The sequence below is a fragment of the Pan troglodytes genome, chromosome 6 (genome assembly GCF_028858775.2).
Source record: "Pan troglodytes isolate AG18354 chromosome 6, NHGRI_mPanTro3-v2.0_pri, whole genome shotgun sequence".
Classification (NCBI taxonomy): Eukaryota; Metazoa; Chordata; class Mammalia; order Primates; family Hominidae; genus Pan; species Pan troglodytes.
This window is the reverse complement of record NC_072404.2, coordinates 41,529,523-41,542,545: the sequence shown is the minus strand read 5'-3', so window position 1 is coordinate 41,542,545 and position 13,023 is coordinate 41,529,523. Positions and strand designations below refer to the sequence as shown.

At 39.5% G+C, this 13,023-nt stretch overlaps 1 protein-coding gene across 5 annotated transcripts in view; it reads left to right on the top strand.

Annotated features, from left to right (window-relative positions):
- The window catches only part of LOC107975763 (uncharacterized), a 49,388-nt gene extending 36,579 nt beyond the window's left edge, over nt 1-12,809 (top strand). For 2 of the 5 annotated variants that reach the window (XM_063815302.1, XM_063815305.1), the window contains 3 exons: nt 6,417-6,511; nt 9,482-9,548; nt 10,206-12,809. The gene's annotated coding sequence lies outside the window, so the exon portion shown is untranslated. Of the gene's footprint in view, nt 1-6,416; nt 7,380-8,286; nt 9,108-9,481 lie in introns of those variants that run through there. The other 3 variants (XM_063815301.1, XM_063815306.1, XM_063815303.1) reach the window with 2 other exon arrangements.
- Nucleotides 12,810-13,023: the final 214 nt, after the last annotated feature.

Genomic DNA, 13,023 nt, shown 5'->3' with positions numbered 1-13,023 from the left:
TGTTGCCCAGGGCGGTCTTGAACTCCTGAGCTCAGGCAATCCACCCACCTCGGCCTCCCAAAGTGCTGGGATTACAGGCATGAGCTACCATGCCTGGCCTTTTTAAACTTTTTATCATGGAATTTTCCAAAATTCACAAAAATTCAACTCTCATATAATACTCAGCTTCAAAAATGTTTAACATATAGCCAATCTTGCTTTATTAATAACTCCCAAAGATAAATGGATTTATTCCTGCATTATTTTAATAAAATCTAGCATCATTTCACTTTTTTTCTGACAATATTCAAGATTGTCATATGACTAAATCTAAATATAATTCCTATGCACCATAGAGAAGCAATTGTAAAGTCTATTATTCATTCAACAAAATTTTTGGGGTTACCTAATATTATACATTGCAAAGCACTAGAGGAGACGCAAGTATAAGTAAGATAAGATTTTCACTAACCTTAAGTAATTAAAATACGACATCATAAAACACCTTTTAGAGTTCTAGATTTCAGGCTTTAGATGCCTTTAAAATTGCTCAAGGCCAAAAATTAGTATTCATCCTTGATTTTTCACCTTCTCTCAGCAACCCCTCTTGCCTATCAAATTCATCAGCAAGTCCAATCAGCTGCATCTCCAAAACGTATACTAAGTTTCTCCATTTCTTTTCATCTCAATTGCTGTTCTCTTAATCCTAGCCGCCACTAGCTTTCTGCTGGGCTACTGAAGAGTCTTCTAACTGGCTTATGTATTTCTACTCTTGTCTATTTTCCATTGCCTGCCCAGGGAGATATGAACAAAAACATTGAAAACAACATAAATGCCCTTCAACCAAGGAATGGAGAAATCATGACATGTTAATCCAAGAAAATGCTAAATAGTTGCTAAGGATTAATGAGCATGGATAAATCTCAGCAACATAATACTGAAGGTAAAAAAGCAAGTACAGAAGAATATGCACAGTATGGTACCATTCATATAAAGTTTAAAAACATGCAAGGCAGTGCTACATATTGTTTATAGATATGTATGAGTATGTGTGGTAAAAGCACAAAAACATGCAAGAAAATTACAAGCATAAAGTTTAGAATGGCAGTTACCTTTAAAGAGGGAGGGGAATAGGACTGAAAAGAGTACCATGGGGATTTTAACTGAATCTGATTTCTTAAGGTATCCCTTTTGTTGTTGTCTGTAAGTTCTTAGATGCCCGAAAAATTTTATAATTAAAATAAAATCAGATCAGATATTTTTATTTTAATTATAATATATAAATCAGATAAACGTTACTCACTCATATAAATTCTTCAATGGCTTTTCATTGTTCGTAAAAAGTCCCAACCTGTTATCAAGGTACAACAGGTCCCATGTGATCTGGTCCCTGCCTGCCTTTCCAAGCTCATCTTTTTCCCTCTCCTCATTAATTATCACCTTGCTGCCTTTTTTTCTGTTCCTTGAAGAAGTCAAGCCTGTTACTACTGCCTCAGGAACTTTGCACTGGTTCTTGCCTGTTCTCCAGATCATTCCCCAGTATATTCACTTATTTGGCTTCTTGCTCCTCAGGTCTCAGCTCAGACAAGCCTTTCCTTGACCATCCTATTTAAAATAGTCCCCACCTTTTCTGTCTTTCTCTACACATCACTCTTTCATCCCCTTGACAGCACTAATTACCCTTGAAGAACTCTTGTTTATTTATTTATTAGCTGACTTCTCCTACTAGCATGTGAGCTCCTTATCTGTCTTTCCCACTGCTATATCTCTGGCAATTACAACAGTGCTTCATGCATAGGAAGCCCTCAATAAACATTTGTGGAACGAGTGAATTTATTCTTATTCTGAATAACCAGAAAAACCTAGACTTTTTTGGTGGAGAAATAGAAGCTAGAAATCTAAATCATAATACTTTTGGTGGGGGGCGGGAGGGGGTGTTGTTTTCCAAATGTGTCAGCATTTCTTTACCATGATCCATATCAAAGGATTATAAATCCAATTTGTATTTGATGATAGACACTGATATTTAGCTCCTTTTCATTGTCTTTAATATGAACTGTAAAATTGGGTGATTTGATTAGTTTGTGTGTACTTAAATGTACTGCTGTGTGTCTACTATTGAACCATGTTGCACTATCTTCTACTTTTTCTAAAATAAATCTGGAAACAAGTAAACCATCAGTTCCCTCCTAAAATATGAGTCATATTAAAGGCATCCTGACATATTTCTACTTGTTCTAAGTAGAACTCTGAATAATTATTGATACTGTAGAATGTTCTTAAAACATACCATCCTTAGTGAACTCAACTTTGGTCTTTTATAGATAATGGAGATATTTTTGTTAGGAATGTCCCCTTGAGTAGCAATGATTTCTCTAAGGACAAGTTCTGCCTTGTTGAGGCTGCCCTGAGATAACCCAGGCTTGTGATGCATAGCTAACAATTAATTTTCCTTTGGAAGTTACTTCAAACCTTTATTTTTCAAATTCACAATTGAATCTATGCTGCACATTTCTCAAGTTCATCACTTAATTCAATAGCAATTCAAAAAATCTTCCAAGGTTTATAAATTTGATCTTTAGTTTAAAGATAAACATATATGCTTTCCTTCTTTCTGGCTAGGCCTAGCTTGCAAGCTGAGAAACAGAGCATATGTCTTACATTAGTGAATCTTATCAGGCTCTGAAGATGTACTCCCATTTCCTGTTCATACCATGCTTACGTGCTATGGAGCTAAATTGTAATCATAGCTGCAACGCTATTTTTAAAATGCTGTTACAATTTGAGTTCCTGGCTGCCTTTTAGAACCATGATCATACTGCCACTTTCTCCCCAAAGGTGCTATTTTACAGCATTTGAGTGACTGAGTTAAGAAATATCTTTATGCTTGCATTTTTTCTGGAAACGAATAAACCTTGCTACCTGGCTGGGAAATTTCATTGGTGTTTATTTATTTATTTTTAAAGATGAGGTCTCACTATATTGCCCAGGCTGGTCCTCAACTCCTGGACTCAAGCAATCTTCCCACCTTGGCCTCTCAAAGTGCTGGGATTACAGGTGTGAGGCATTATGCCTGGCCCTAGGAAGGGAAGTTTATTTGGTAAATGAGATATGTAAGAAGTTTCTTTGGAATCTGAATAAAGTGATTTGATGTCTAAATGGCATTTTCTTATTTAACAGAGAGGCAGGAGGAAAAAAAATCCAACAAACTAATGAAAAAATAATGTTCTTGTTTTAGGATTAAATGACATGTCATTTTAAATCAGGTAAAGCAATCTAGGCATGGTGGCTCACACCAGTAATCCCAGCACTTTGGGAGGCCAAGGCAGGAAGATTGCTTGAGCCCAGGAGTTCAAGACCAGCCTGGGCAACATAGGGAGACCCTGTCTCTACAAAAAAATACAAAAATTGGCCAAGCCTAGTGGCACACGCCTGTGGTCCCAGCTATTTGGAAGGCTGAGGTGGGAGGATTGCTTGAGCCTAGGAGGTAGAGGCTGCAGTCAGCCATGATCATGCCACTGCACTTCAGCCTGGGTAACAGAGCATGACCCTGTCTCAGAAATAAAAATAAAAAAATCAAGTAAAGCAGAGATTTAGCATTTATCAGTTACCGATTTAATCTGGAAAAAAAGTAGCTTGCAAAATGCAGTTTGGTTGTTCATTGTTGGTGGGAGTTGGTGTTGATTGGTTTTTGTTTGCTTGCTCACAGTACCTGGCTTGGCTGCTTACAACTATTAAATTAGCTAGATAATCCTGTGCTGTGTAGGTACAGCCGTAATCTATTATTGGTTTTCATATGCAAAAATTTGGGAATAAATAATGTTCAGAAGGGCCCTCCTTCTGATTTCATAATTTGATTTAGAGATTGAATGCTCAAAGAGGAGAGAGAAGAAATTGAAGTCAGATTTAGAAAAGAGACTTGAATTTTAGTTATTAATACTCCCATTCAACAGAGATTTTTATCACTTCAAGTATAAATGGGCACAGATAAAAGGGTAGGTCAGCAAGCCATAGAATAAATCTTTCAACTGTTGCACTAGAGAAGAGTTACTGAAGTTATTCTTCATGTGCTCCAACTCTAACGTTCCTCTTCAGAGCCCTAATTTTGGCATCAAGACATTGGATCATTTGGGTTCAAACATCTGTTGTTTCTGGATGGCTTTAAAATTCCATTGCAAGCTCAAAAATGCTCAAATTGCAAAGCCTGTCCCTAGGAGAAGTATCTACTTGGTGTATATTTGCCCTTCTGTCTCACGAATCTTCCACGAACACTTCATTTGAGCCTTCAATTTCTGTTCTGTTCCTCACCATATATTAATAACATAACTTATTTCTTCCACTCAGATCCTGGTTGCAAAGACACAATTTTAGGCATGGAATGCCTTTCCCTGCTAAGTTTATTCTCCATGTGTTTAGAATGCTCTGGAATGTATGTAAATACTTTTCAAAGTCAAGACTCTTCATTTTTTCCCTCTTGTACTTGCCATTGCCTGACTGCTTCATACCAATTTCTATTAGAACTTTGCAAGTTCTAGCAAGATTTTTTGGAAAAAGATGATTGAAATCAGATAACCCCTAAAGGGCAAATGGAGTACAAATGAACTTCTTTTTCTGAGAAATATTTGCATTATAGCTTTTACCATTCCATGCAGCACCCCAACTAGGAGATGTGACTGCAGGCAGGAAATGAGCAGAATAAATCTCCTCATTTGGAAAAATCAGTCTTTGATGAACACTTATCGAAGGGAGTCAAGGCTTGCAACTGTTCCACCAAGCTATGGAACCCCCTGGTTCTGCATTCTTCCAATTTTTTTTTTTTTTGAGACAGAGTCTTGCTGTGTTGCCCAGACTGGAGTGCAGTGGCGCTATCTCAGCTCACTGCAACCTCCGCCTCCTGGGTTCAAGCAGTTTTCTGCCTCAGCCTCCCGAGTAGCTGGATTACAGGTGCCCACCACCATGCCTGGCTAATTTTTGTATTTTTAGTAGAGACGAGGTTTCACCATCTTGGCCAGGCTGGTCTTGAACTCCCGACCTCGTGATCCACCCACCTCAGCCTCCCAAAATGCAGGGATTACAGGCGTGAGCCACCACGCTCGGCCCCCAAATTTTTTAAATGTTTGAAAGTAAAGATGGATAGACATTATTAAAAGTAGGATTTTGGTGGAGAGACCACTCCATCGCCAGTGTGACTGGAGTTTATGGTCATTTAAAAACTGTTGGAGATTAGATCATGACTGAGTGATTTCAACCCTTCAAAAATGGCAATCAAGGCCAGGCGTGATGGCTCATACCTGTAATCCCAGCACTTTGGGAGGCCAAGGTGGGCAGATCATCTGAGTTCAGGAGTTCGAGACCAGCCTGGCCAACATAGTGAAACCCCGTGTCTACTAAAAATTAAAAAATTAGCCAGGTGAGGTAGCGCATGCCTGTAATCCCAGGTACTTGGGAAACTGAGGCAGGATAATTGCTTGAACCTGGGAAGCGGAGGTTGCAGTGAGCCAAGACTGCGCCATTGCACTCCAGCCTCGGCAACAGAACGAGACTCTGTCTAAAAAAAAAAAAAAAAAATTGGCAATTAATTACTGGCGTTGACTCCTTCCCAACTCCTCCAGTCAGGTATCTAAAGAAAATAGTTTGGGAGAATCTTCTCTTTTTGTATACAAACTTTACAAATATAACAATAAGGGACAGAATACAACCTAATATTACATTCTCAGCCCAACAGATAAAGAGTAGTCATGATTTGTTAAAGAGAACAGATCTTTAATTTGTGTGTGATGTTTAATTTGTGTTTTTCTCTCTCAACCTAATAATGATTATAAGTTAACAGTGTGTACTATCCTAAGAACTATCGTGTATTAAGTAAATGATCTATAGCAATAAATAAATAAATAAAGCAAGGAGGAGTCTTGGCCTTCAAAAGCCCTGTCGTATTTACTAATGGTTAGTTTTTGACTTCTCAGTGTCTGTCCTGTTCTGATTGTATCAGCCACCCCCTGGTGTCAGGGGTTACTTACTGCCAGAGGATTTCTAGTCCATGTGGGTCATTAACTCTAATCTTTCCTCAGCCCTTCTGACCTCTTTATCTCCAGATGCATACAAGTTTTAAACCCACCCCCATCACTGACTTTCTGGACTTTTACCCCATCAGTCTCAACTCAGTCTTGACTCGACTCTGCAGAAGTAATTGTTTGGAGAGTTGCCTGCCTCTGAGTATGCTCTGTGGTTTCCTCTTTTCTCTAAGTTCTCTTAAAAAGCATCCCTCACAAATTAAAGGTCTGCTCTAAGATATCATTACTACTTCTTATCTGTTGGACAAGAAGGTGCTATTAGGTTGCATTCTGTCCTTTATTATTATGTTTGTAAACCTTTTAAAAAATGTTTGCTAATGGATTCTATGTTGTTTGACTGAGCCATTTCCTTTTTATCTTCCACAGGGATGGCCCCATATTTGTCACTGAGAGCAGAAGGGTTGAGAACTTAGATCCTGACAGGAGGCCCACCTTTATTGGAGAAATGGCTCTGCAACTTAGTAAGTGACAATTGGGCTGTTATTTAACCCTGTAAGCCTTGGTTAAATGAGATTATGGATGTGAACCACTAGGCATGTGTTTGTACAGTCATTACTCAAAATATTAGCTATGAAGTATGTATCTACATGTTGAATCAAAGAAAGTTAACTGCTACCTGGATAATGTTTTGATGACACAATTTCTGGAGCATGAAGAATGTTTCTACAGAAGAGGCCACGTACCTCTCTGATGCAAATTATTTATATTGATAGTACATGTTTATACGAACTAGTTGACCAAAATCTAAGTGGAAGCCATTTCTAAATACTGCTTTTATAATTGCCGTTTTCACATCCATGTGATGAAATGCATTTACAGTCCCAACTTGGCAGAATGTGTGAGTGTGGGATATGCCCAGTAGTTGGGCAGTGACCTTAGTCAACAGCCTCGTAGCTGGAATATCAGACACCCTGCTTGGCCTTTGAGTCTGGGACTGGCAAAGTTTCCTGGCAATGAAAGTTTTGTGGGTTATGGAAACCCTGGAGAATGTGAAGAAAGCTATGCATAGATAAACTTACATGGTAAAGGAGAGAGAGAGAAAGAGAAAAAGAGGGAGAGAGAGATATACAGAAATTGAGGAAAAGGAGAAGAAAGGGGGGGAAAGGAGACAAGAAGCCAGAGTGGGAGCAAGAACCAGAGAGAGGAGTAAAATGCCATGTTCTGAATTCAAACAGATTTGGTTTTACATATTTTTCAAGCTGTGTGATTCTGGGCATTACTTAACCTAAGTCTCAGTTTCCTTATCTGTAAAATAAGAATAAAAAGAGGCCAGGTGCAGTGGCTTATGGCTATAATCCAAGCACTTTGGGAGGCTGAGGCGGGTAGATTGTTTGAGCTCAGGAGTTCGAGACCACCCTGGGCAACATGGCAAAACCCTGTCTCTGCAGAAAAAAAGTGAAAATTAGCCGGGTGTGCACCACTGGTTCCAGCTACTCAGGAGGCTGAGGTGGGAGGATTGCTTGAGCACAGGAGTTTGAGGCTACAGTGAGCCAAGATCACACCACTGCACTCCAGCCTGGGCAACAGAGCGAGATCCCGCCTCAAAAACAGAAGTAATAAAAGAATATCTACCTCACAAGGTTTTTATGAGGATCAAATGAGATAGTACATTTAACAGCCCTTAGCCCAGAGAATGCGCTGTTTTGCAACTTCCTTATTTCAAAACTTATGGAAGACCTTTCCTCATATATGACATTTATTTGTGTTTGATTATTTATTTATCTGCTTAGGGAGTATTTGTTTTATTGGAAAGGAGCATCACTAGAACCGGAGGCATGTGATTCCTTGAGATGTAGAAAGTCTTTTTGCTGTTTCTGCAGGAATGATTGCAGGCAGGTGATGCTATGGGGCATTTTATCTTCTAAAGGGATAGACTGTAATGTCCTAAGAAATTTTTTTTCTTTCTTTTCCTTTCTTTCTTTCTTTCTTTCTTTTTCTTTCTTTCTTTCTTTCCTTCTTTCTTTCTTTTCTTTCTTTCTTTCTCCTTCCTTCCCCTTCCTTCCTTCCTTCCTTCCTTCCTTCCTTCCTTCCTTCCTTCCTTCCTTCCTTCCTTCCTTCCTTCTTTCTCTCCCTCTGTCACCCAGGCTGGAGTGTGGGGCAGCAATCATAACTCAAAGCAGCCTCAAACACCTGGGCCCAAGCAATCCTCCTGACTCAACCTCCAGAGGAGCTGGGACTACCAGATTGACTAATGTTTTTACTTTTTGTAGAGACAGGGTCTCTTTATGTTGCTGAGGCTGGTCTTGAACTCCTTTCCTCAAGCTATCCTCTTGCTTCAGCCTCCTGAGTCCCTGGGATTATAGGCATGTGCCACCATGACCAGCTTGTTTTAAGAAATATTGATGTAATGGGTTGAACACCAAAAATGGGAGTCACAAGGCCTTCATTGATTCATCCTGTCATCTGATCCTTGTTTGCTAGGGCCAATGCAAGTGCTGAATTAGGTAGCACTGGGGAATGAGGGTGAAGGTGGGCCCACCATGATAAGCAAAACAGAGCCCCTGCTCTACGTGAGTCCTGGAATTTGGCTGTTTCCTCTGCCCTTGTGATGGCAGGGGAAGCTTCTCCTGGTGTACGACAGTGCAGTGCCAGGGGTTCCTAAGTTGTTATCTGGTCAAAGGATGCAAGGAGTTAGAATAGGAGCCCCAGAATAAATTCTAGGCAGCATTTCTGCTCCCTCTGTCCCAGTCTCATATCATTCTACTCTGACTCTTACTCACCGAGTCACCATCCCTGGCTTAACAGCTTGTACTTTAGTTCTCATATCTGTCAAATGGAACAATGGCAATTGCTATTTCTCTTCCTTCAGGGACTATTACAACTTGTAAAAATTAGTGAGTTATACGTGGGAAGCATTTTGGCCTCACAATTGAGAAGCAGAGAAGTGGTTCAAGGTATAATTTACATATTCATGGCATTTGATAATTTCCTTTCAGATTATTTTCTTCAAAGTGGGCATGGATGTTTTCAATTTAATAATCGAACCCAACTATATTTACTGAGCACCTACCTATTGCATAAAAAATAGAAAAATAAACAAGACTCTTTTTTGTCCTTCAGTTGGTAAATTCTACTGTTTGGGATTTTATTTGTGTACTCCCAAAGGGATCTGTTTGTCTGATTGAATATACAAATGACATTTGTATCACTAATTAGATCCTTACCTACCCTCCCATTTACACCATGCAGATAGTTAGGTTAGAAAGAAATTGGACTCTGATGATTTTAGTTTAGTAAAGATTTCTGAACACAGGTATATCCAATAGGGAGCGGTATCTTCCTTTATCCTATTTGCTAGCTTATAATTAGGATAAAATGGGAGAGGAAGAAAGGAATGTGTGGGGAGGGCTGTCTGTCAACACTTGGAGAGCTCCCGTCATCAGTATGAAGAACTTTTTAATTTCTGAGATTCTTCTTCTCCTTTACTATAGGCTCATGTAAGACTGCTGGGATTTGAAATGTATCCTATTATTTGAAGACCGAAATCAAAATATGAAGGTGGAGCCTCATGTGTGCCTTCTGTCTTGTTCTCTACTAGGGTGTAAACCATTTAACTAAAAATAGTCTCCAATTTGACACCTTCCCAACTTCACTAGTATACCCCAAATCTCCATGCAGGGTTACAGACCTATTTCAGCTGGCTCCATTTACTCTGAGGCAGATAAAGCTGAGATTGCAACATCAGAAGCAGTTCAACCAATCATTATGTACAAACCTCAGCCCATTTGTATAATGCAATCCTTCTGGTAGTAATGACACAAAACATGCCTATAGGGACGATCACAACCCTGTCAAAGTCCCAAGTCATCTGTGGCACCAGGGCCACAGAACTTCTTACCACTTGGAAGCAAAATAGTTGCTTTAATGGTAACCAAATGCCCTCCTTCAAGACAGTATTTCAAGAAGGAGGAGTATACATATATTATACAAACATATCCAATCCCTTTAGAAGATAATTATCAATATCATGCAGGGAAGCTGGAACACACACACAAAATCAAGTACTATCTAGAAGATCAAGCCACAAATCTCAAGAGAAGCAGTAAGTGTCCAGGGCCTGGGATCTTTTATCTTGGCCGTGAGAATAGCACAGCCCATGGTGCAGAAACGACAGGCTAGTTGTCCAGCATAACACGGTGTTTTATTTCACCATAGTAGACTGCTGGGAAATCTCTGGAGGCCTTGGCAGCTGTGTCTTGTCTTTAATATGAAGCCTGGCGGGGAAGACAGAGAGAGAGACTCATAATTCACAAGAGGCCCAGCTGTAAGAAAGCCATTCTAAATAACTGAATCAGGCACCGAGGAGGAGCGACTATTCCATTCCTAAGTCAAGAATGCTTTTTGTCTTTCCTTCTCTCCTAATTGGCTCATGAAAAGATCATTTATGTGTGGTAGAATCAGTACATCAGAGGCAGCTTCTGTTTCTCTCCATTTCTCCTCCCCACTGCTGCTGTCCTGTAAAAAGACCCTTTGTTACAGACTGAAACAGCAGATGCAGCTCAGATATTATCTTGAATAATTTTGTGGGGGAGCATTTTATCTTGAACTGGTGTAACACCATTTTCACGTGGAAAGTGGTTCTATGTCTGATCCAAATATTCTAGAAACTTGAGAGACCCATATGGCAAAGAAGTACTTTACACACATATCTCTTTAAAGTAGTGCAGGGTATGGGAAGAACTGATAATGCTGATTAAATGATATGTAGACGAAATGAATGTAAACTGGCATCATGGGCTGAGTGAGTCAGGGGAGGCCTTGTGGAAGAGATAAGAGTAATAGAAAATGCTAGGTCAAGTATGTGTAGAGGCCTGGAGAGAGGAATGGACTTAGTGGGTCCAAAAGTAAGAAGACTTGTTTGTTGTGAATACAGAGTTAGAAGTAGGTAGAAGAAAAAGTTGGTCGGGTCCTGCAGAGATTAAAAATTCGGTTTAAGATTTTAGATTGTTTCAATAATCAATTAGTTGGTGTCTGTGTTCATTGTGGAAATGCTTTAAATATAGATAACAAAAAGGATAATAACTTACAATCCTACCAGTCATAGGATAATGATGGCAGACAATGTGGTGCACGTTCTTTCATATATTTTATTGTCCTAGTTTAAGGTTCCCTATAGGCAGATCCTGAGATGAAGATTTAAATGCACACCACTTATTGAGGAGGTGATTTCAGGAAACACCGGCAGGAGAGTGGGGCAGTATGACAGGGAAAGAAAGGAAGCAAAAAAATAAAGGGCATGTTCTCAAAGGAATCAGTTGGAGAGCAGTCATGCTGGAGACACTGGAAGAGAGTATAGAAGATGTCTCAATATAGTCCCGCCTAGGGATCAGAAGTCGAAGTATTTATCCACTAATTCTTGTCAATTGAGAATTTATTTGAGGGGCATTAACTCTCCAAAACGGTCTCCCTGTGCCAGAAAAGTAACCCTAAGCAGAGTGTTGCAGGTATTTGCAGCAAATAGCCCTCAGTGTGTCCTGAGGATTGGTGTAGTACATAAATATACAAAATTATTTTTATTTATAAAAAAGCTTTCTATGCATCAGGCTCTGTACTGTGTGTTTTACTTGCATTCACTCAAATAGTTCTCACAGAAGCCCTGTGAGGTCGGCGCTACTCTTATCCCCTGAGGATTAGAGGCTGGGAGAAGTATATATGAGAGTCATATGGAGATTAAATACCTGAAGTCATGAGGAGATGATGCACTCTCCAAGAGAGCTTTGATGACAGCCTATTTATGCAGCTTCTGTCATCTGTACACATTCTCCTCTTTCTGTCAACAAAGAGTTTTTCTTTTGCAATTGTAAATGTCCTCTGTTTTCAGAGACTTTTGTTGGAAAACAAAACAAAATCTTGAGACATGAAGGATCTGTAATGGACACCTGTCGATTGTGTCTGTTCAGCAGCTCCTCTCCCACCTGTCTTCCAGTACAACACCTTATTTCATTGGAGAGAAAGGTTCTACCTCTTCTCCTTAAGGTTTTAGTGGACAGCCAAACCAGTCTTCAGTCTACAGGGTGAGTATGAGATCCAGGCTTGACCAACCATAGTCACCACCCACTTGGCTACATCAAATTGAGCCAGAAAGAGCCTTTCCCTGGGAATTTATATGTAGACTTTGGGAAAAGGAAGCTTTCTTCTCTGATGTTACTAGACAGCGATGACAAAACCAGTGCTTGTCTGGACCATGCTCCACTTCCTCTCCACAGCAAGATGAGCAAGCTCATCTGTAGTAGGAAAGAATGTAGGAATGCATCCCCTGCACAGGGAAAAGCAGAGGAGAGAATGAAAAAGAGAGAGAGAGAGAGAGAGAGAGAGAGAGATCTGACTGTACTGCTAAGTCCCTGCAATCCCCACCAAGGTCTACAAGGTCTACTTCCCCTAGACTACAACTACCCATTACTTGTGCCAAATATTCAATAAATCGTAACCTTAGCAGGGAGAGGGATGAAGAGAGATTGATTAATGGGTATGTATATACAGTATGATAGAAGAAATAAGACCTAGTATTTGATCAGTCAGTAGTATGACTATAGTTTACAATAATCTATTATATATTTCAATATAGCTAGAAGAGAAGAATTAGAATGTTTCTAGCATAAAGAAAACACAAATATTTAAGGTGATGGGAATCTCAGTTACACTGATTTTATCTTTACAAGGTATATGAATGTTTTAAATTGTCATAGTACCCCCAAAATATGTACATGTTATGTATCAATAAAACACAAAATTAAAAAATAAATATTTAAACAATCATAACCTTACTCCTTCCTTCCTTCCTTTCTTTCTTCTATTTCTTTCTTTCTTATTTCTTTGTTTATAACTGGTTCAACTTGGGTTTCTGTTTCTTGCAACCATAGTCTTGACTAATTCAGGACCAAGTGCACTCTTAATCATGAAGTATATCTGTGGCCCTTAAGTTATATATTGGAGTAAGAGAGCAGGGGGTGGAGAGAATCAAATTATGACAGGA